This window comes from Eurosta solidaginis, chromosome 5 (assembly GCF_040869045.1).
Source record: "Eurosta solidaginis isolate ZX-2024a chromosome 5, ASM4086904v1, whole genome shotgun sequence".
NCBI lineage: Eukaryota > Metazoa > Arthropoda > Insecta > Diptera > Tephritidae > Eurosta > Eurosta solidaginis.
Genome location: NC_090323.1, coordinates 276,171,387 through 276,192,045, shown reverse-complemented (window position 1 = coordinate 276,192,045; position 20,659 = coordinate 276,171,387). Strand labels below are relative to the sequence as shown.

At 42.2% G+C, this 20,659-nt stretch overlaps 1 protein-coding gene across 3 annotated transcripts in view; it reads right to left on the bottom strand.

Moving 5' to 3' along the window:
• NT1 (Neurotrophin 1) overlaps positions 1–15,089 on the bottom strand; it is a 33,696-nt gene extending 18,607 nt beyond the window's left edge. Inside the window, exon 1 of one of the 3 annotated variants that reach the window (XM_067790994.1) lies at positions 14,750–15,089. The gene's annotated coding sequence lies outside the window, so the exon portion shown is untranslated. The remainder of the gene's footprint in view (positions 1–14,749) is intronic. The other 2 variants (XM_067790992.1, XM_067790991.1) reach the window with 2 other exon arrangements.
• Between the last annotated feature and the right edge of the window lie 5,570 nt (positions 15,090–20,659).

Sequence of the window (20,659 nt, the reverse complement as noted above, 5' to 3'; positions counted from 1 at the left end):
CTAGCGGAACTTTGTTTTCTACAAATTATATTATCACTGGGCGTCAATCTAAGTGCCAAGTTACAAGACTCGAAGTAACCGGGAAGTTAGTTAAAAATGGATTGAAAGATTCCCAAATTAAAATTAATTTTCCTAATATCTCGATCCATGCGCCACCTAGCGGAATTTTTTTGATAACGTATTGCATTGTCACCCGGTTCTGACCCATGGCCCAAGTTTCAAGTCTCTACCTCATCGGCAAGTTACTCAAAAATCGATCACAAGATTCCCCTCGTTTTTCAGGGATTTGTAGTTATCTCAATTAGCACTTCACCTAGCGGAACTTTTTTTTCTATAAATTGTATTGTCACCGGGACTCGAACTACGTGCTAAGCTACAAGTCTCTAGGAAACCGGGAAGATAGTTAAAATTGGGTTGAAAGATTCCCAAATTAAAATTAATTTTCCTAATATCTCGGTCCATGTGCCAACTAGCGGAATTTTTTGGATAAAATATGGCACTGTCACCGGGTTCTGAATTACGGCTCAATTTTCATATCTCCAGCTCACCGGGAAGTTACTCAAAACTCGATTGCAAGATTCCCCTAGTTTTTCAACTATTTGTAGTTATCTCACTTAGCGCGCCTCCTAGCGGAATTTTGTTTTCTGCAGATTGTATTGTCACCGGGTCTCGAACTATGTGCTAAGTTAAAAGTCTCTAGGTTACCGGGAAGTTAGTTAAAAATTGATCTAAAGATTCCCAAATTAAAATTAATTTTCCTAATATCTCGATCCATGTGCCATCTATCGGACTTTTTCTGATAAAGTATTGCATTGTCACCGGTTTCTGGCTAGAGGTTTACGCCGGTCACTTAATCGGCGGCGGCGGCGGCGGTGTGGCCGGCGCGCCGACAAAGTAATCGGCGTAAACATCTGAATTGAATGGCTGGATTTCAGAGTATTATATTGTCCACAACTAATGAATATGGAAACATACTGCTGACGTTAATGGTATTTTTGACGATCTGTCTTGTAAAAACCACGCTACCACGCATCCTGGCCCTTATACCATATGCCAGCACAAAAGCCATAGAACTGCGACATCGAACTCATACCTTCTTCGACGTCACTTTGCTCGAAGTTCTAGGTGTAACTCCGAAGACATTCTGAGGGATGTTTTTGTCGCGCTATGCTTCCGAGTTACACAAAAAAACATCTTGAAACCTTAGGGAGTAACTATTCGGTCAAGGATGCCCCCCCGAAATAATAAGCAGTCTAAGTGGATATCATTACGTAACTCATGGGTGAAAATCGTATAATCCTTGGCACATCTATATAAAAAAAAGTTTACAAATTTAGACCAAAATTGGCAGACGTCTGTGTTCGATATATTGATCGATATATCATTATGGATGACCGCCTTCAGTTTTCAGACAAGTTCGACTATCCCCTACGTTAGGGTAGTAAACACCCGGTAATTTGGTCGACTGTCTTGAGAAAGCTTTTGCTTAACCACTTTGAGTGTTCTTGCGAAGGACAACGCCTAACCTGGTTAAAAAATGTTCCTACGTATTCACATTTGTAACTGGAGCCGTCACGTGTAGGTCGTGTTTAAACATGTTTTATAGGCTATATCCAATGTGATTCACTCCAAGGGACTAGTTGGGGATAGGGCCGCCTACTTTAGGAAATGTCAAACCGGGAGACTTGGGTGTTGGATGATGAAGTGTGAAAATCAAAATTAATATTTCAGACGCTATTTTATAGTTAAGCAAATATAGTGATTTTTCAAACCCTTCTCATACGTGTTGAAGATATATGCAACTTAAGTGTGAGCTGAGAATCATTTCAAAGGAGAATTTAAACCGCTGGAGCCTACTAAAGGATTTTGCATCACTGATTTCGCTTATTCTTTCAGCCAATGGGGATATAAAATTCGGCACCTTTTTTGCGCAACTTGCTTTTTTAACAACTTGAGGACAATTTGAAAATATGTTCGACTTGGGACATTTTATTTAAATTCATTGTATTTTATTAATTTGTTTAAAAAATTATGCGAAGTAAGCATTTAAATTTATTATATAACTTTTCTTTAAGTGTTTTGTTTTAATAACTTGGTGAATTCGGTGATACAAAATCCGTGTTAAGCTGGCATTGAAATCGCCTGTTTTCTCAAATAACTTTTGAACGGTTAGAAAGTGTTAAATTTTGCAATTGGATTTTTATATCTGGCAGTAATGCGCATCCCTTGATACCCCTTTTGACCATATCGGACCAATTTTCGAGATGAACAATAAATGGCCTAGACAGTCTTAAAAGAGTAGAAAATATAGTAACGCGCCGAACGTCGCCACCGCCGCCGCCGCGCCGATATTTTTGACAATCGGCGGCGGCGTGCGAAAAACGTCTCAAATTGGCGGCGGCGTTTATCGGCGGCGTATTTATCTATTTCTGACCAACGGCCCAAGTTTCAAGTCTCTAGCTCACCGGGAAGTTATTTAAATATCGATCGCAAGATTCCCTGTGTTTTTTCAGGGATTTTTAGGGATTTTCGTTTATCTCGATTCGTCTACCACCTGTCGGCTGAGTGGAGCAGTACTACTCTCCAAACTAGTTAAACAGATATGCTCTCATTTGAAATTGTCCTCGCACGAGCTGTTCCTCTGGTCAGATTCCTCAATCGTCCTAGCATGGTTAGGAAAACCACCCCACACATGGAAGACGTACATCGCGAATCGGACTGCCGAAGTTCTTAAAAATGTTAGCAACGCTACGTGGCGTCATGTGTCAAGTAGGGATAATTCCGCAGATCTTGGTACCCGTGGATGTAAATCCCAAGACTTAGCAGAATCTTCGCTGTGGTGGAAAAGCCGCGAGTGGCTATCTAAATCTCACACATTATGGCCCAATACAACATCTCCAACCATCAGTCCACCAGAAGAAAAGCGAATTGAAGCATTCCATACGGTGGATATCCTGGATCCATTGGAACGCTTTTCCTCCTTCACCAGAGCTCTTCGGGTCATTGCATATATGTATCGTTTCATCCACAAAGCGAAAAAACAACAAGTCCCTTCAACACATTCTCTCTCTCCAGAAGAGATTTGCTATGCAAAGGAACGCCTTATCATCGTAACTCAACAAATGTACTATGCGGAAACAATCTCCTTATTAAAAGCCTCTAAGCCGATAAGTAGGAAAAGTCCGCTACTGCCGTTGAACCCGATGTTAGACCAGAAGGAAATATTGCGCGTGAATGGACGCCTAAGTTATGCCCCACTCAGCGATAATGAGCGTCATCCGATCATCATTCCCGAACCCTTAAAATTGTGTACCCTCTTCCTCGACTTTACTCACAATCGTCTATTTCACGCAGAAAGGCAACTCATGCTTCGGATGGTACAGCAAGAATATTATATTCCGCGCCTGAAACAAAAGATAAAGTCATATATTTTCCATTGCAAGACTTGCACGATCCACAAGCAGAATATGAATTCCCAGATCATGGCAGCGTTGCCAGCCGAACGGTCAACGTATACTGTCCCGTTCCATACGGCAGGAGTCGATTTTGCTGGACCATTCCTCGTCAAAACCTCTACCCTACGACGCGTCTCCTACTCCACAGCCTATGTATGCGTCTTTGTTTGTTTTTCAACTAAAGCCATACATCTTGAAGTCTGTTCAAACTTGACCACCGAAGCGTTTAGAGCAGCCTTTGCGCGTTTTGTGGGTCGCCGCGGAATGCCGCACAAAATCATATCCGACAACGTAAAGAACTTTATTGGCGCTCATCGAGTGATGCAAAAGGAAATCCCTTTTTTTCTCCAAGAAGCAGGTCAAGACATCGCCGAAAAATATGCTCCTCAAGGCCTTTCTTGGCAATTCATACCACCATATGCTCCTCAAGTGGGTGGGCTATGGGAAGCAGCAGTTAAAAGTTTTAAAACCCATTTAACAAAAGTAGCCGGAAATCATAAGTTCTCCTTTGAAGAATTCACGACCCTCATCGCTCGTATTGAAGGAGTCCTCAACTCCAGACATATTTCTCCCATGTTGGAGGACCCTACAGACCTACTCGCGCTAACGCCAGGACATTTTCTCCGTGGTGCCCCCTGCTGTTCCTGCCGGAAGCCAATGCAGAAAATCTAAATCCAACTCGTAAATGGCAATTACTTAAAGTCTTACACCATCAATTCAGCAACCGCTGGAAGAACGAGTATCTTCAACAACTGCATAAACGACAAAAATGGAGAACACCTCAGACGAACCTGAAATAAGGCTATCTAGTCGTTGTTAAAAATGATCTGTTGCTACCCAATGAGTGGCGCCTCGGACGCATTTCAAAACTGCATGCAGGTCCCGATGGAAATGTTCGCGGCCTCGATATTCGTACTCAAAATGGAGTAATAACGCGGAACATCACCAAAATCTGTTTATTGACCCCATCCTAATTCTCTTGCCTTTTTCTTCCCAACTAGAATCATCTTATCATCAGTTCAACCTCAGTTTATCCTAATGCTGAGTTCTTTTTCTCTTTTTTCTTCCAACGTTTTTCTCCACAGATCTAATCGTGGGATTGGGAAAATACCGCCTATGTTGCCGCCAGCACGCTTTGCGCCAATGCCACACATTTCTAATAATGACTTCTGCAAGCGATATGAGCGCCCATCGCTACTGCGTCAAATGCTTGGCCACGTCACATACCACCGGTTAGTGCAATTCCGCCGGCAGCTGCCGCCACTGAGGCCGAGCTCATCATACTTTGTTGCACCATCCGTCCGTTCCAACGTCAACACGCAACCGACATTCGACGCCTCCGCCACCCGCGCGTCATAGGCGCGAGGAACAACGAAGAGCGCGACACCGTACAATTGAACGTCCAGCCGCTCGTTTGCAAAGCCATAGTGGTAGTCAACGTAACATAAGGAAGCTGGTTAATCAAGCAAAGGTTACTTTACAGAAACTGCAAGATCTCCTAAATTTGTCGACACCGCAGGCTGGCCGCCATGTTGAAGACATGGATGAAAATTTGATCCAATTTGATTAACTTACCTGTAAAATACTGACCTGTTAAATATCTACATTTTAAATTGCATTGCTGAATTTACACTCAAATTTGAATTTTATACTTACCCTTTATATCCATATTTACCCTAAAATCCTAATGTAAAACTCTTAGGAAGAGATTGGAAAGCTACCGCTTCTTTTCTATTTACTTACTTTTGTATATGTTGATTTGGGAAGTAAAAATAGGCGACCTCTTTCCAACAAGGTGTAAGCCAGCGCACCTTGTGCTAATCCCGAAAAGCAAGTGAGACCCGGACACGAAAGCCTCTTTAAACAACGGCTGATAGCAGCCATTGAAGATGAAGGAGGTCTGTCCCATCGGCAGCATGGGTTACTGAAAGGTCACTCCACAATTGATGCCATAGCCGAGGTTACAAATGCAGTTAGGAAAGCCGAAACGGCGTGCCAGCAAGCTAGGCCGGTGTCTTACTGGTCATGCTGGGCGTGAAAAACGCCTTCAACTCCGTCAGGTGGGACGATATGCTAAAACACTCTTTCAAGGTATCTCCTTATCTACTAGCTATATTCAGGGACTACCTAAAAGATCGCTGGCTCACTTACGAAACAAATCAAGCTCAGAGAAAGGTGAGAGCAACAGGCGGAGCAGCACAGGAATCGGTGTTAGGTACCGACCTCTGGTATGCTTCGTATGACAGTCTCCTTCGCTTGCACATGCCAGAGAGCGCTTTTCTTATCTCTTTCGCAAATGACGTGGCTGCCGTAATTAAATAAACCAAGTAATGCGCAGTGTAAATATATGGACGAGTGACCACGGACTTCAGCTTGCGACAGTGAAAACTGAGATCGTGATCCTCTCGAAGAGACGAATTCCCACCATAATCAATGATGGCTGGGGAACAACAAGTAAACACGAAGCTCTACGAAATACCTTGGGGTGAGGCTAGATAGCAAGCTAACCTTCTCGGGACACTTTTCTTAAGTCGATTAATGGCAAACCTAGCTGGGCTAAGGCCGCGTATAAGAAAGCTGCTTGCTTCTTCTATACTCTTGTACGCTGCAGAAATTCGGGCAGATGCAAAAAATCTCGAAAGTACCGAGCAGTCATTTCTTCATCCCAACGCAGAAGGGCGCTGCGTATTGCCTCAGCTTACCGCACAGTATACGCAGACGCAGTTCTTGTTATTGCGGTAGCCATACCGATACATCATCTCGCTGAAGAGAGGAAATCAATTTATCACCACCGAGGAGAAGTACGTAGAGATGTTGCTGCCGTGCAGGCGCGAAATGTTCTATCCGACGCTGACAACAGCAGTGGAGCTGCAGTGCTGCAGGCAAGTGGACCAGGGGACTGATTTCCGAACTGGAGCCTTGCTTAGAACGGCCACATGGAGAGGTCGACTTCAACCTGACACAGTTTTTAAGTGGCATAGCTACTTCTGGGAATATCTCCACAGGATGAGCAAGGTTAAAAATCCGAATTGCTTATACTGTGCGCTCATAGACAACGCAAGCCACACTTTTTTCGAATGCGATCACTTCGCACAGCAACCGAGAAGAGTGGAGGTAGCTCTAGGCGACCTATCCCCGGTCAGTGTCATCCATAAAATGACCTGCGGAAGTGAGAGGTTGAACCTGGTCAGCAGATACGCAAAGAATACTCTCCTCGCTAAACGGCAAGATGGTTGCTTAGCCCAATAGCTCACGTAGCGCGCTTTCGAACTTGAAGTTACGCTAAACGTGGTCCCAGGTGCGGAAAATGCGCGGGCCGTGGGGGTTAGGTTTTAGTGGGTAGCCCATCAGGAGAAGAAGGGAGTCCTACACTCGGAGAGGCTCGCTGCTAAAGAGTGTACCATCGAGGCTTAACAACCCGGTTAGTGCATAAAGCATTTCCTCCTTCCACGTAACACAAAAATAAAAAATAAAAAATAATAATAATAATAAATAATGATACGAGCTCTGGCTCTCAACCGAGGGCCTCCGAGGCAAAAAATTATGTGATGGTTCCACGAAAATATTATTTACGCCGAGTTCGTAGGAGCCATCCTTGATGAGCTTCGGCCTGAAGATACAGGGACCGTCATAAACTCCTTCCCTAGCGTAGCAGCTTACACGGCAAATGCGGACAGAGGTTCTGGGCATGGAATGCCTGGCAACCGCCGAAGAAATTGCGGAGGCCGTTCAGAAAGCTGCTAGCTGGGACAGATCCGTACCTCCATTTTTTCCAGAAAACCAGAGCTAACAGAAGATGGCAGCCATTGAAGTGGACGAAGCTGTTGGCTTCCTCTTATTAGGTAAGGACAAGATCGGTATCGGCTGGCTGCAATGCAGGCTTGGACAAATGGTATATGTGCAGCGATGCTTCATGTGTCTAGGCTACGGATACCGAAAAGCAGACTGCAAAAGTCCTAGTAGAAGCAGCGCTTGCTTGAAGTGCGGGTAGAATGGCCATGAGGCCAGGCCTGCACGGAAACGCCAAAATTGTTTATGCCAGTCAGAGAGGGTTGACCACCTTCCCGGGTCTAGAGCATGCAGCACCCTCACGGAGGCACTTGCTGCCGCAAAGGGCAAACAGACGTGCATTCAAGGCAACTTGGACCAAAGCAGGTTAGCTGAGAGTCTGCTGGACCAAGTGGTTCTCGATAACAGACCCAGCTATGCCATCTTCAGCAAACCTTATAGAGTCAGAAGTAACGTGCACGTAGCCGTAATAGAAGCTGCTGCGATCTGGGTCTTGAGCGCTCACAGCCACGTAAGAAGCCGTGCTGCCGAAAACGGCTACGTACGGGTAGCTGTGCGAGCTGTTACCAGACCCCGAATGATCCAGTTCAAGGGTTTAAAGATAAGCTAGAATTACCTGAAGATAATATGAATGACCAAACGGGAAACCTGGTCGTCACAGGATATTTCAGTCCGAGAACTCTCGAATGGGGAACGCCCCAGACTAGCTCCAGAAGAAAGTTCGTGCTATAAATTGCTGCCTGGCATGGATTGGTCATTTTGAACACTGGCGCGACCCCGGCCAGGCTTTGCATACTCGATCCCTAGTATTACACAGATATTACGTAAGAAGCCATGCTGCCGAAAACGGCTACATACGGGTAGCTGTGCGAGCTGTTACCAGACCCCGAATGATCCAGTTCAAGGGTTTAAAGATAAGCTAGAATTACCTGAAGATGATCTGAATGACCAAACGGGAAGCCTGGTCGTCACAGGATATTTCAGTCCGAGATCTTTCGAATGGGGAATACCCCATACTGGCTCCAGAAGAAAGTTCGTGCTATTAATTGCTGCCTGGCATGGATTGGTCATTTTGAACACTGGTGGGACCCCGACCAGGCTTTGCATACTCGATCCATAGTATTACACAGATATTAGAAGACGTGCTGCCAACCGCGGCTGCATGGAGGGTGATGGTGGATCTTACGCGCAGTGACCATACCTACATCACAGTGCCCAACCGGCGAACACTACTGTAGAAACAGCCATGTCCTGCCCTAACCACGCCTACACACCTCTATGCCACGAAAAGGAACTTAGAGAGGTAAAAAACAAGCAAACTTTGCTTTGCAATCGTGATCCTTGGGGGCAAGGGTACAAAATAGTTATGGGGGAAATTCTTCCCACTGAACCATACGATGTATAAAGACAATATGCAAAAACAGTAGACGCTCGTTTTCTGACCCGAACAAGCAGAGAGAGTGACCACGTCGCCAACGAAGACCATGACGTGCGGTGCAGTGGAGGAGACCCAAAAACGGCACGACACAGTATGAAGCCCTGAAAAGCGCCTTTGTCAGATGGGATACCAGCAGAAGCAATAAGACTGGCTGATTAAAGCAGCCTTGAGTTTCAGCTGTAAATGTTAAAAATGCCTGGATGCCAGGCCATTTGCGGCATGATCGATGCTCTTAAACACTTTTTCAAGGTACTCCCTTATCTACATACTATATCGTCGATGCGTTTGCAAAACCATCTATCGGCAAATTGCAAAACTACCCAAATACCACCATGTGGCAAACTTGAGATTTTGTAGCCCAGCGTTCAGTGCATGCAGCTCCATCCAAAAAAATTATAACTTTTATATTTCAACACCAATTTTATAAAATAACGGTTAAATTCAATTTAGACTCCAAAATTGCATTTAAGCTCTTTCACTTATATAAAGCGCCTTAGGGGGGAAATACTATAGTATTTTTGAGTATATACAAACTAAATTATCTAACATAATCAGAAATAAAGATTGCTTTAATTCATAGTGGCAAAAATTCATAGAGAAACGCTGTGTAAAATAAGCTTTTCTGCTCTCCTTAAAATTCAAATGCCATTACATAGACGGTTTTGCAGTTAGTTGGTCGATAGATGGTTTTGCAAAGGCATCGACGATATCAATGAACTACCTTAAAGATCTCTGGCTCGGGTACAAATGAATTCAAAAATGTGAGTGTAACCTGGCGGATCAGCCCAGGGATCGGTGTATGAAATGCTTTGTATGGCAGCTTCCTTCACTTACACATGCCAGAAAGCACTTTCCTTTTCGCTTTCGCAGATTGCGTGGCTGTCGTTATTTCAGCACGTAACTGCGAGCTGGCGCAGCTTGAACTAAGCTAAGTAAGCCAAGCAGTGTAAGTATATGGAATCAAAAAGCATGGAGTAGTTTTCATTGCAATCTCCACTGATTCAGAGGTATGTATATTTCACACTGCTGAGTGTCATGGCAATGATTTTCTGCACATATTTAGTTCACAAAAGCCGCAAGGAACACATTTTCCGAAACTGCATTTTCACATATTTGAGTATGATACATATTGTGACGAATATTAGTGAGACTAAGTGATACTCCCATCACTAATCTGATACCAAGTAAATAAAGCGACAACACCAATGAAGCAAGCTGCTACACTTGTATGTACGTAAACGAATAAATCATTATGTCTACACATATGTACGTACACGCAGCAGAGAAGAGATGCACAAACACATGCAGATATCTTATCTGAGATGCTCCCAAAAGTTTGCAATTGTAATTGTGGAAGTGTCGCTCACAAATACACGCATATGAGAAGCTATATACGTGCATCTGTAGTTATAATTATATGGAGGTAACTAAGTAAATTTTGGAAGCGCCTAGAAGATGCCACGAGGAAATCACAGAGTATAAAAGCACCAGCGGTAGAGGCGCTAAGAGCAGTTTTCAGTTAAGCACGCTATCTGTCGGGCAATATATCAGTTTCATTTAAGCTATCAGTCAGTTTGGTTGTTAAGCAAGCTAGTTGCAAAGTATAAGGGTTATTGTGAAGTACTTTAATAAAGGCCATTTTTCCATTATTTAATATTGGAGTTTTTATTTTTTTTTATTTTTAATATTGAAGTTATTTATTCAACAGTTTAGGCATTCGAACTTAGCAGAAGATTGCAAACAAGAGGATTTGCAGTAAATTCGTTACAATTGGCGTCAGAAGAGGAATTTTTTAATAAATTCCGAAGATTTGGAATACAACTTGGACATGGCAAAGTTGAGTGAATTGAGGATCCAGCAACTGAAAAAGGAGTTGGAGAACCGTGGATTGAATACAACCGGCAATAAGATCGAACTTCAAGCGCGGCTACGAGAGGTAATGGAGTCGCAAGGAATTGATGTGGACGAGTATGTCTTTTATCCTGATGGGGACGAGACAACAACAAAAATTTAAGAGAAAAACGAAACATCGCAGACAGTTACGAGCACAGACTTGAACAAGATTTTGGCTGCAATAGCTGCACAAACATGGACAGTAACATCAATGTCGTCGCAAATGTCAGAAATGTCGTCAGAAATAACATCGAAGATTGAAGCACAAGAAACGGGTATGTCAGAAATGTTGACACAGATTACATCCAAGATGGAAACTCAACTGGAAGAGCAAAAGACATATATGACATCTCAGTTGACTGAGCAGTTGAAAGCACAGGAGACCCGCATATCCTCGCAGCTGGAGGCACAGGAGATAAGGGTAACATCAAAGCTGGAAGCACAGGATACAAAAATTGTGCAGCTCGAGGACAGAATTGATGCCGAGATAGAAGCTTTGAGAGGTCGTATGCAGGAGTTGCAAATGTATCGCCCAGCTGCTTCAGCGAGTAATACGAAGGTAAAAACTCCATCTTTTTTGGTTCTGTTCCTTTCCAGGTTTTCAAGCTACAGTTTGAGAAGACCGCAGCAGTGAAAAACTGGAATGCTGAAGATAAAGTTGCTGCACTGTTCATGGCGTTGAAAGGGCCTGCAGCTGAGATTTTACAAACCATTCAAGAGGGCGAACGGAACTGTTATGAAGCATTGATGGGCGCTCTAGGGAGACGATACGGAACTGAGCATAAGAGACATTTATACCAAATGGAGTTGCTGAACCGCTTCCAGAGGCCTGGTGAAACATTGCAAAAGTTTGCGTCGGATATTGAAAGGCTAGCACATTTAGCGAATGCGGACGGGCCCGTGGAATACACTGAAAGGGTAAAAATCCAGAATTTCATAAATGGCATACGAGATGTGGAAACGAAGCGGGCTACATATGCGAATCCAAAACTAACATTCAGCAGAAACGGTATCACATGCTCTGATGCAGGAAACAGTGTCGCTTCTGTGTAAGCCAGTTTTCAAAGCACGCCGTGTGGAAGTTGAAAGGCCAAAGTGGGTAGACGCAATATTGGAGGCGCTGAAAGGATCGCAAAAGCGGAGTGAAAGAGTTATCAAATGCTTCAAATGCGGGAAGCCCGGTCACATTGCACGTCATTGCGATCTTGGTCCTGGTAGTTTCAACTTGGGTGGCCGTAAGCGCAAAGCTGGAGGAGATGAGCAAGAGCGTACCAGGTGTAAAAATCGAGAGCTAGCTCCAGCTATTGAATGTCCTGTGATATCTGTGTCGCAAATTGGAAGGAAATCAAGCAGTCTTACCGTCAGAGGGAATGTGGATGGCAAGGAGCGTGTACTGACTGTAGATACGGGCGCATCTCATTCCTTGATTCGATCTGATTTAGTCAACAGGAGAGTAAAACCGTTACCTGGAGCAAGGTTGCGTACGGTCACAGGCGAGTATAACCAAGTCCAGGTAGAAGTGATATGTGAAGTCCTAATTGGGAAGGTCATGGTTCTACACAAAGTTCTACACAAATTCGTTGTGGCGGAGATCGTTGATGAAGTCATATTGGGAGTGGACTTCTTAGTTGACCATGACATCAAGTTAGATATGCAGAGAAGGGTGATGCGTTATAAGGACCAGGATATAGGTAGTTTCAAGAAGGAGTGTACTACTGTTGTGAAATGTGGGAACGATACTGATTATGCGAAGCTAATCCGTCAAGCGCAAGCTCTACGAAGTAGTTCATTGGCCAAACAACTGAGTGTTAGGAAACGGCCCAGGGTAATGAGTAGTAAGATCAAACACTGGCATGACAAGAACTTTAATTCGGAAGGTTTCTTGGAGGGAGATCTGGTACTGCTATACAACGCTCACCGGCGGAAAGTGTTCCATCCAAATTTCGGCACAGTTCAGTGACACCATCTACCGCATACAAACCATTGGGAAACCACGAAGTAGAAGAGTGGTACATTTGGAGATGCTAGCAGCGTTTAGATGGGGAGATTTGTCTGATCGGGACGATCAGACTTAGGTGGAGGGCAGTGTGACGAATATTAGTGACACTAAGTGATACTCCCATCACTAATCTGATACTAAGTAATTAAAGCCACAACAACAATGAAGCAAGCTGCTACACTTGTATGTACGTAAACGAATAAATCATTATGTCTACACATATGTACGTACACGCAGCAGAGAAGAGATGCACAAACACATGCAGATATCTTATCTAAGATGCTCCCAAAAGTATGCAATTGTAATTGTGGAAGTGTCGCTCACAAATACACGCATATCACAAGCTATATACGTGCATCTGTAGTTATAATTATATGGCGGTCACTAAGTAAATTCTGGAAGCGCCTAGAAGATGCCACAAGGAAATCACAGAGTATAAAACACCAGCGGTAGAGGCGCTGGAAGCAGTATTCAGTTAAGCACGCTATCTGTCGGGCAATAGATCAGTTTCATTTAAGCTATCAGTCAGTTTGGTTATTAAGCAAGCTAGTTGCAAAGTATAAGTGTTATTGTGAAGTACTTTAATAAAGGCCATTTTTCCAATTTCAATATTGGAGTTATTTATTCAACAGTTTAGTGATTCGAACTTAGCAGAAGATTGCAAATAAGAGGATTTGCAGTAAATTCGTTACAATATATTAAGATACAACCTCAGTAAACTTTTTTACGTCCTAGAACCAGTAACAACGGAGTTGTGCCACTTCTAAAAAAACGTACCTGCATGTAGCGATTGTGAAAATAAACTATTACCTACTATTTAAAATTTGTTCATTAGGGCTTTTGTGAATAATAAAAAGAGTGACTACTTGTGAAGTTCGATGCGTAAACATACAAATCGGTAACTTTTCGAAAACAGTTCAATATCATTTCGATATCTTTTTGATAGCTGCTCGATAACACGTCCATTACCATGATTATAATGCCTCGTCGAGAACAAACCGTCGGTTCTGACATCGGTTTTGTCTTCTAATATTTGCTTGTGGCTTTGTAACATTTTTTTCTATACCACACTTCCGAACTGAAGTTAAAGCCCCGTCACATAAGCAGTTTTTCATATATTGATGTGTTTAACACAGTCTTATGCTCTTATTTATTTTTATGGAGAACGGCAGATTTAGCAACGCTAGCACCATCTGACATGAAAAGTAGCCATCTTCCAACTTTGTTGCAGGTAAAGCATAAGAAGAAGAATTTGACTTTTGATTTGGCTAAGGGTGCTTTTACACTTTGCAAGTGAAATTACTCTTCCCACTTGTTGGTACTTTTCTAAAAATGTTCACAGTTAAAAATTGCAATTCAACAAATAGAGAGAAAGAATAGAGCGCAAAATATGTAATCGAGTATTTGGTGAGAATTTTTATAACAGTGCTTCGTGGAATTTTGTATGTGAATGAGCAAGGCGAAATAAACTTCAATTGCCAAGTATGAAGTTCCTTTATATTTACAAATACAACATCTTGGTTGATTGTGGCGATGTTATTGGAATGCATAAGATTGCGTTGAACGCATCTATATGAAAAACTTCATTGTGTCCCGGCCATTATGCGCCTAACCCTCCCATGCCACAATTACCGCAGTTCCACTATGTGGCAGGTCGACTGCCTATTACTTCACGTGTTTTATATTCACGAAACGTAAATAATAAAGCTTACAAAAGAAGTGAAATCAAAGAAAGTGATAAACAAATACCTACAAATAATACAAATTTAAAAACAAAACCCGGGCAGAAAGAAAGGAGCCATTAAGAGCTATTAGTCAGTTATTAACCTGAAACAAGTTACAATGTGAAATGTGCCGATATAAGCCTTCTAAATGGTTAATTTAAAGAAGTCGCGGAGAAAAAAGTTGACATAATTTTAAATTTTTTGTCAAGTAGATATCTGTACTGAGCAAAGCATGTATGTATATATGCGCTTATAACTAGCTCTGAAATATATAGATTGAGGTGCGTTGCCGCGTTAAAGTGGGGCAGTCATTCTTTAAGAGATCAGTAAACGCAGCCGTTCGTACATAATGCATAATTTTAATTTATTTCATTTCTGTTATATACGTATTTAAATTGAGGAATAAAAGAAAGTTTAATTTTGATGGCAGTCATTAACTTAATATCTTTACCTAAAACTTTCGGTTTAAGAATTTTTCAGCACGGTATCAACTAGATATTCAATTCCAGCTAATAACCAATGTAGCGTAAGTATGTATTTGTCAAATTCACTTAGCAGCATTTATTTTTATTCAAGACTTAAAAAAACAGTAACATTTCTTCCTCAAGATATTTTTTCTGCAACTCAGTTATCCATTTTAATATTAACACTGCTCTTCTAATTTAGAAATTTTATTACAATCAATACTAAGTATTATGGGCCACGTTATATTAACTGCGCGAAGTTTTCTCCGAGCTTCTTATAATGCTGAAGTCGTACCGCAAACTGAATTCAAAGAGGCGCTCTAAACACTAACACTGCTCCCAATTGTCTTCTCATGCGATTTCAGCTTTGGTAAACACATTTTTCACTTAAGCACCAATTCTTTTACCTACATATGCATTGGTGGGAATTTATTTGTAAGTGGTTTTGTTATTAACTTCCCTAATTTAAAAACAAAATTGCAATAGTAACATAAAATGGAGAAAAGTTTACATTGTATATTTGATATTTGCTAAAAAAGTTTTTGGGGAATATGGATGCAAGAGCGGCCATCCCAATTGGTATTGATACCGCGGAGAAAGGGCAATATTTAACATGGCGGAATAATGGGGGTGGTACTCTGGTGTCTTAAAAAAATAGATGGAAAATGTATGCTTGTCTCTATGTATGCATGTGAAGCTGACCATGGCGTTGGTATTTTTATTTATAACTGTGTTTACGTTTAATTTTTCAATAGTTGTAGTTCAAGTTCATTGAACAGGAAAACTGGTTATATGGTCAGGGTTCGGCCTTTGTTTAGACTGGAGTAGATTTGCTCCGTTTCCATTTCATTTGGCCCAAAAATTTTTGGCTAGCTCTTTTTTTTAGGTCTCTCAAAATAATTAACATTCTTTTGGGCGACTTTACTTGGGGTTGCCAGACTTCTTTCCAAGCAAGTTTTATTAAGAATACATTAAAACAATTATAAAAATCTAGTTAATATTTATATATGTGAATGTGTGTGTATACTTATGTAGACATTTTACCCAAAATAAATAGACCGCATTTTCTGAAATATCATATGTATTTACCATTGTTTCCTCCGTATGGCAGGCACCTTGTCGCGGTGCGGGGGCCTATGCCGCTTCCGCGAAGCAGTGAACATACAAAAGGCTCCGGCATCCTCCACCCTTATGATTCGAACTTCGTGGAGCGGTAACTAAGAAGTGCTCTTTTTGCCTTAACGGCTATAAGTGTGCGGCTGTTTTCCCATGTTAGGGACGCACCTCTTGTCCGCCGGATGCGTCTGTTTACCCATGTTAGGGGCGGAATCTGGTACATGCAGCCCTAAAGGGTCAACAAGTCGTCAGCTGCGTCCGCTTCCCCATGTTAGGGGCGGCACCTGGCACACATAGCCTTAACGGCACGTCTGTTCCCCATGCCAGGGGCGGCACACAACGACGTCTGTTTTCCCCAGGTTAGGGGCGGTCGAGTCCGAGTCTTTTGGAAGGAATGGTAGCCTTGAAAGAAACTCCAAGGGTGTTGGCGAATTCAGTTCATCGATTATGAGCTGCAAAGGAGGAAGTAAAGTTATGGTGCAGGGGGTCGGAACCCCAGTACCGGCGGTAGATGGTGGGCGAGAAGGCCATCTGGGGTTGAGATCCAGCGACTTCTCAGACTGTGGAGCGGAACCCCAGGCTACACAGTCTACGAATTCTCCTGGGAGAACAAGAGCTCTGTCCCTATCCGAGCACGCTCTGTGGAGCACGGCAAAAACAAGTTCTAAATCTGGTGCTGGGGGAAGCGTTAGGTCTCGATTGAGGAGTCTAACCATTGTCAGCACCACCGAGGATGAGCTATCATCACTGGTGAGCGACGACGATGAAATAGACTCCGAGGCTGAGAGCATTCTGCTGAATTACCAAGCCCAGACGTCAGAAATTGCGGAGGATAAAGGTTCACAGTCGGAGAAGGCAAAAACTCTGCCTACTACCTTCGGAAGATGCATAAGAAAGATCCTGCCACTCCCACTGTGAGAAGAAAGGCTCTTATTATGAAGCACAAGAAGGTAGTAGCAAAGTTGAAAGCAACTAACGCTGCTAAAACTGACGGCCAGAAAGCGTCAGATGATCAGATCGATGGGCGCACAAGGCCTAAAAAGAATCATATCCGATGAAGGACCAGAGAAGGAGTAGAAAAAGCGTAGACCTCACGCTACCTTCGACTGCCCCTCAGATCTACAAGTGCCCATCATCGACACAATCAACCTTGTGGATGCCACCTCCAGTAATGGCAACGGAGACCATACTGAAACAACTGGGCAAGTAGAACAAGGAGCTAAGGGTAGACCAATGGCAGGTGATCTGTATGACTCTCTCCAAGACTGATCACAATTGATCAAACGAAGCTTAATTGGGTCGTTATGTTTGGGATGTGCTCCATTAAATTTTTTGTGCCGGTAAACAGGCCAGATTCCGCAAAGGGAGATTAATTTGCACCACTCAGCTTCCGCCTCGCTTGACCTAAGGAAGTTTATTGCAGAAAACGGAGTGGACATAGCTCTAATCCAACAACCCTGGCTGGTTAGAGACAGGCTTTGTGGATAAGGGCTGGACGGCTACCGTCTACAAGCACCAAAAGAGGGTAAAATTAGAGCATGCATTGTAGCTAAGAAAATATTAATCTATTTATCTCTACACAGCACTGCAGAGGGAGACCTCTTCACTGTAGTGTGCGAACAAAAGCAGGGGCGCAAGCTGCCTTGACTACTTACTTACTACTAATCTAATTGTAATCAACAAAGGCAACCATCCAATATTTAAGAATAGAATTAGAGAGGAAGTCATAGATATCACCCTGGCCACAGACTCTCACACTATAAGAATCGATGACTGGAGAGTGTCAGACACATGTTCCTTCTCGTACCACAGTAGGATACTCTTCAACATCGATCTTGGAGTGGAAGTTCCCCGGCCATATAGGAATCCAAGAAAAACAGACTGGAATAATTATTCTGAAGAAGTATCTCACAAACTGGCATCCACGAAAATGGAAGTCAGACGGGGAGCTAATAATATAATCAGAGCGGTAAGATATTAACAAACAGTTTTGAACTCTGTTGTCCCCTTACTTGACCACGGACAAAACCGAGGACTACGTGGTGGAACACAGAGCTAAGCCAACTCAGATCAACAACAAGAAAACTCTTCAACAAAGCCAAACATAGCCGACTGGAAGAGGACTGGGATGCCTACAGATGTATCTTTAACAAATACAAAAGCTGCATCAGGAAAGCAAAAAGGATATCATGGGAAAAATACTGTGAGAACTTGGTGACGACAAATGAGTCATCAAGACTTCGCAAAATACTATCAGGATCTAGTGCAGCCCCTAGTAGCATAAGGAAGTCTGATGGCTCATGGGCCGTCTCCAGTCAGGAAACTCTAGAGGTCTTGATGGAGACACATTTTCCGGGATGCAGGGATACGACAGGCACGACGATGCCAGAAAACTGCGCATACCCTCCGGAAACCGACATCACGGACATCGTAGACTGGGATAAAATATCATATCATTCGAACCCTACAAATCGGCGGACCTGGATGGTGTGATACCGGCTATGTTACAAGCCGCTTGTGACGAATTGATACCACATCTACACGGCATCTTCTCAAGATGCCTACAAGATGGGTATGTACCCGAAGTCTGGAGAAATGTACGGGTGGTTTTTTTTTCCTAAAGCAGGAAAACTTAACCACTCGGAAGCCAAACACTATAGACCAATAAGCCTCTCCTCCTTTATCCCTAAACCACTGGAAAGGCTTATCGATCTACATATTAGAAGCAGTGCCAATCTCTGGCAGATCGATGCAGCTCAGCACGCATATCAAAAAGGCAAATCAGTTGAAAGTGCCCTCCGTGAGACAGTCAGTGCCATCGAGAACTCACTGAACTGCAAGTGTTACGGCATGGCAACCTCAAAAACCCCCCAAGGCGGGGTGCTATCGCCTATTCTCTGGATACTGGTGGTCAACGAAATTCTTGAAATCTGTAGGAGAAAAGGAAGAAAGGTAGTTGCGTACGCCGATGACTTAGTGATTCTGATCACAGGCAAATACTTGCCAACTATCAGCGAACTCATGGAAACGGCACTTTGCGACATTTCGCGATGGGCAGGGCAAAATGGGCTGGGGGTAAGCACAACAAAAAAGGGCGTGTGTCACTCGGGTACTTCCACGGTAAAGCTATTGCATATTATCAACTTATGCAATTATATTATTGTTACGAATATTAGCAAACCTAAGGAGTGCTGCTATCTCTAAGCCGATGCTAAGCAGTGACGTGAATTCACATCAATAATTCAATCATTATGTATCTACATAAACGAAACAATAATTGCGTCTACACATATGTACCATGTACGTATACGAGCAGCGGAGAGTCAATGCACAAACACATGCATATATCTGAGATACCCCTATAAGTATGCAATGAGAAAAACTATAAAATTGTGCAATTGTAGTTACAGCTGAGAAGTTTGAGAGCTGCTGGACTAGTAGATTCTGGAAGCGCCTAGAAGATGCGAAGGTTGAAATCAAAGAGTATAAAAGGCGACAATTGTAGAGGCGCTGGAATTCAGTTTGATTTGAGTTGTCAAGCAGTTTCGATTAAGCCGATATCTAGCGAGCAATAGCAGTATTATTTTGAAAGTCAGTTTCATTTAAGCTATCAGTTTGGTTATTAAGCCAGCTAGTTGCAAAGTATAAGTGTTATTGTGAAGTACTTTAATAAAGGTCATTTTTCCATTATTCAATATTGGAGTTATTTATTCAACAGTTTAGCGATACGAACTTAGCAAGAAGGGCAAATAAGAGGAATTTCAGTAAAATCGTTACAATATTTATGCAACATTTTGTTTTCTTTGATATTAATTCAAGTTTTGTCTTTGATATTAATTCAAGTAAAAATGTTTAAGCGTGGTGACCGATAAGAAAACAAATTTTTTACTTTTATTGAATAAATGAGAAGTTAATATTGTTTAAAAAATTTGTATTATTATCTTACAAGATATGTACATACATAGGTTATTCAGTAATATTTATAATGGAAATTATAGGTTTATGGTAACTGAAATAAGAAACATACGTTGGAGATTTGATATCCTCTAAATTTCTTGAAAATACCGCGTCAATGGTGGTCCCATATTTTGTTGTGGATCCTTTTGGATCATTATTTATTTTCAAATTGAATTTTTCAAAAAGAAAACTTGTCAACCGCTCTGATTTTTTATCAGCGAAATTGATGTTGAAATCGCCGGCCAAGATAAGTGGAAATTTATTAGCATTTGTACCAAGTATTTTTGCCCCTTCTTCAGAGTACTCCAGTAAAGTACGATGAATAAAATGCTCTACCTCGTCCAATTTTGGATACGTAGAAATGTAAATTGCTACCATGACAATGTTAGACCATTTCTAAGTTTGCATAAGCACGCACAAATATCTCCAACAAATGATCACCTAAAATTAACATCGCTAACGTGTGCAATATTTATTTCAATATTCGGAGTCATAATATTAGTAACGTTATTGTTATTTTGGTAAATAGCTACACCACCCTTTGGCAGTATCTCATTTGAATTGAACAATACATTTGAAATTAGGTATTTCAATCGGATTATCACTCGTCATGCAAGTTTCGGTAAGAAGTAAGACATTTATTTGTCTCGTAACTGAATCTTGCAAATCGTATTTGTGACTATTTAGACTTTGGCAATTGAAAGTAATTATTGAAATGCCATTTCTATTACTAATGAAATCTAAGACACTTCGAGCTATCGTCTGAACACTATTTAAAGACAGTCTTTTGAATTCTTGCAACAAAGATGCAGTCGATGCAGCTT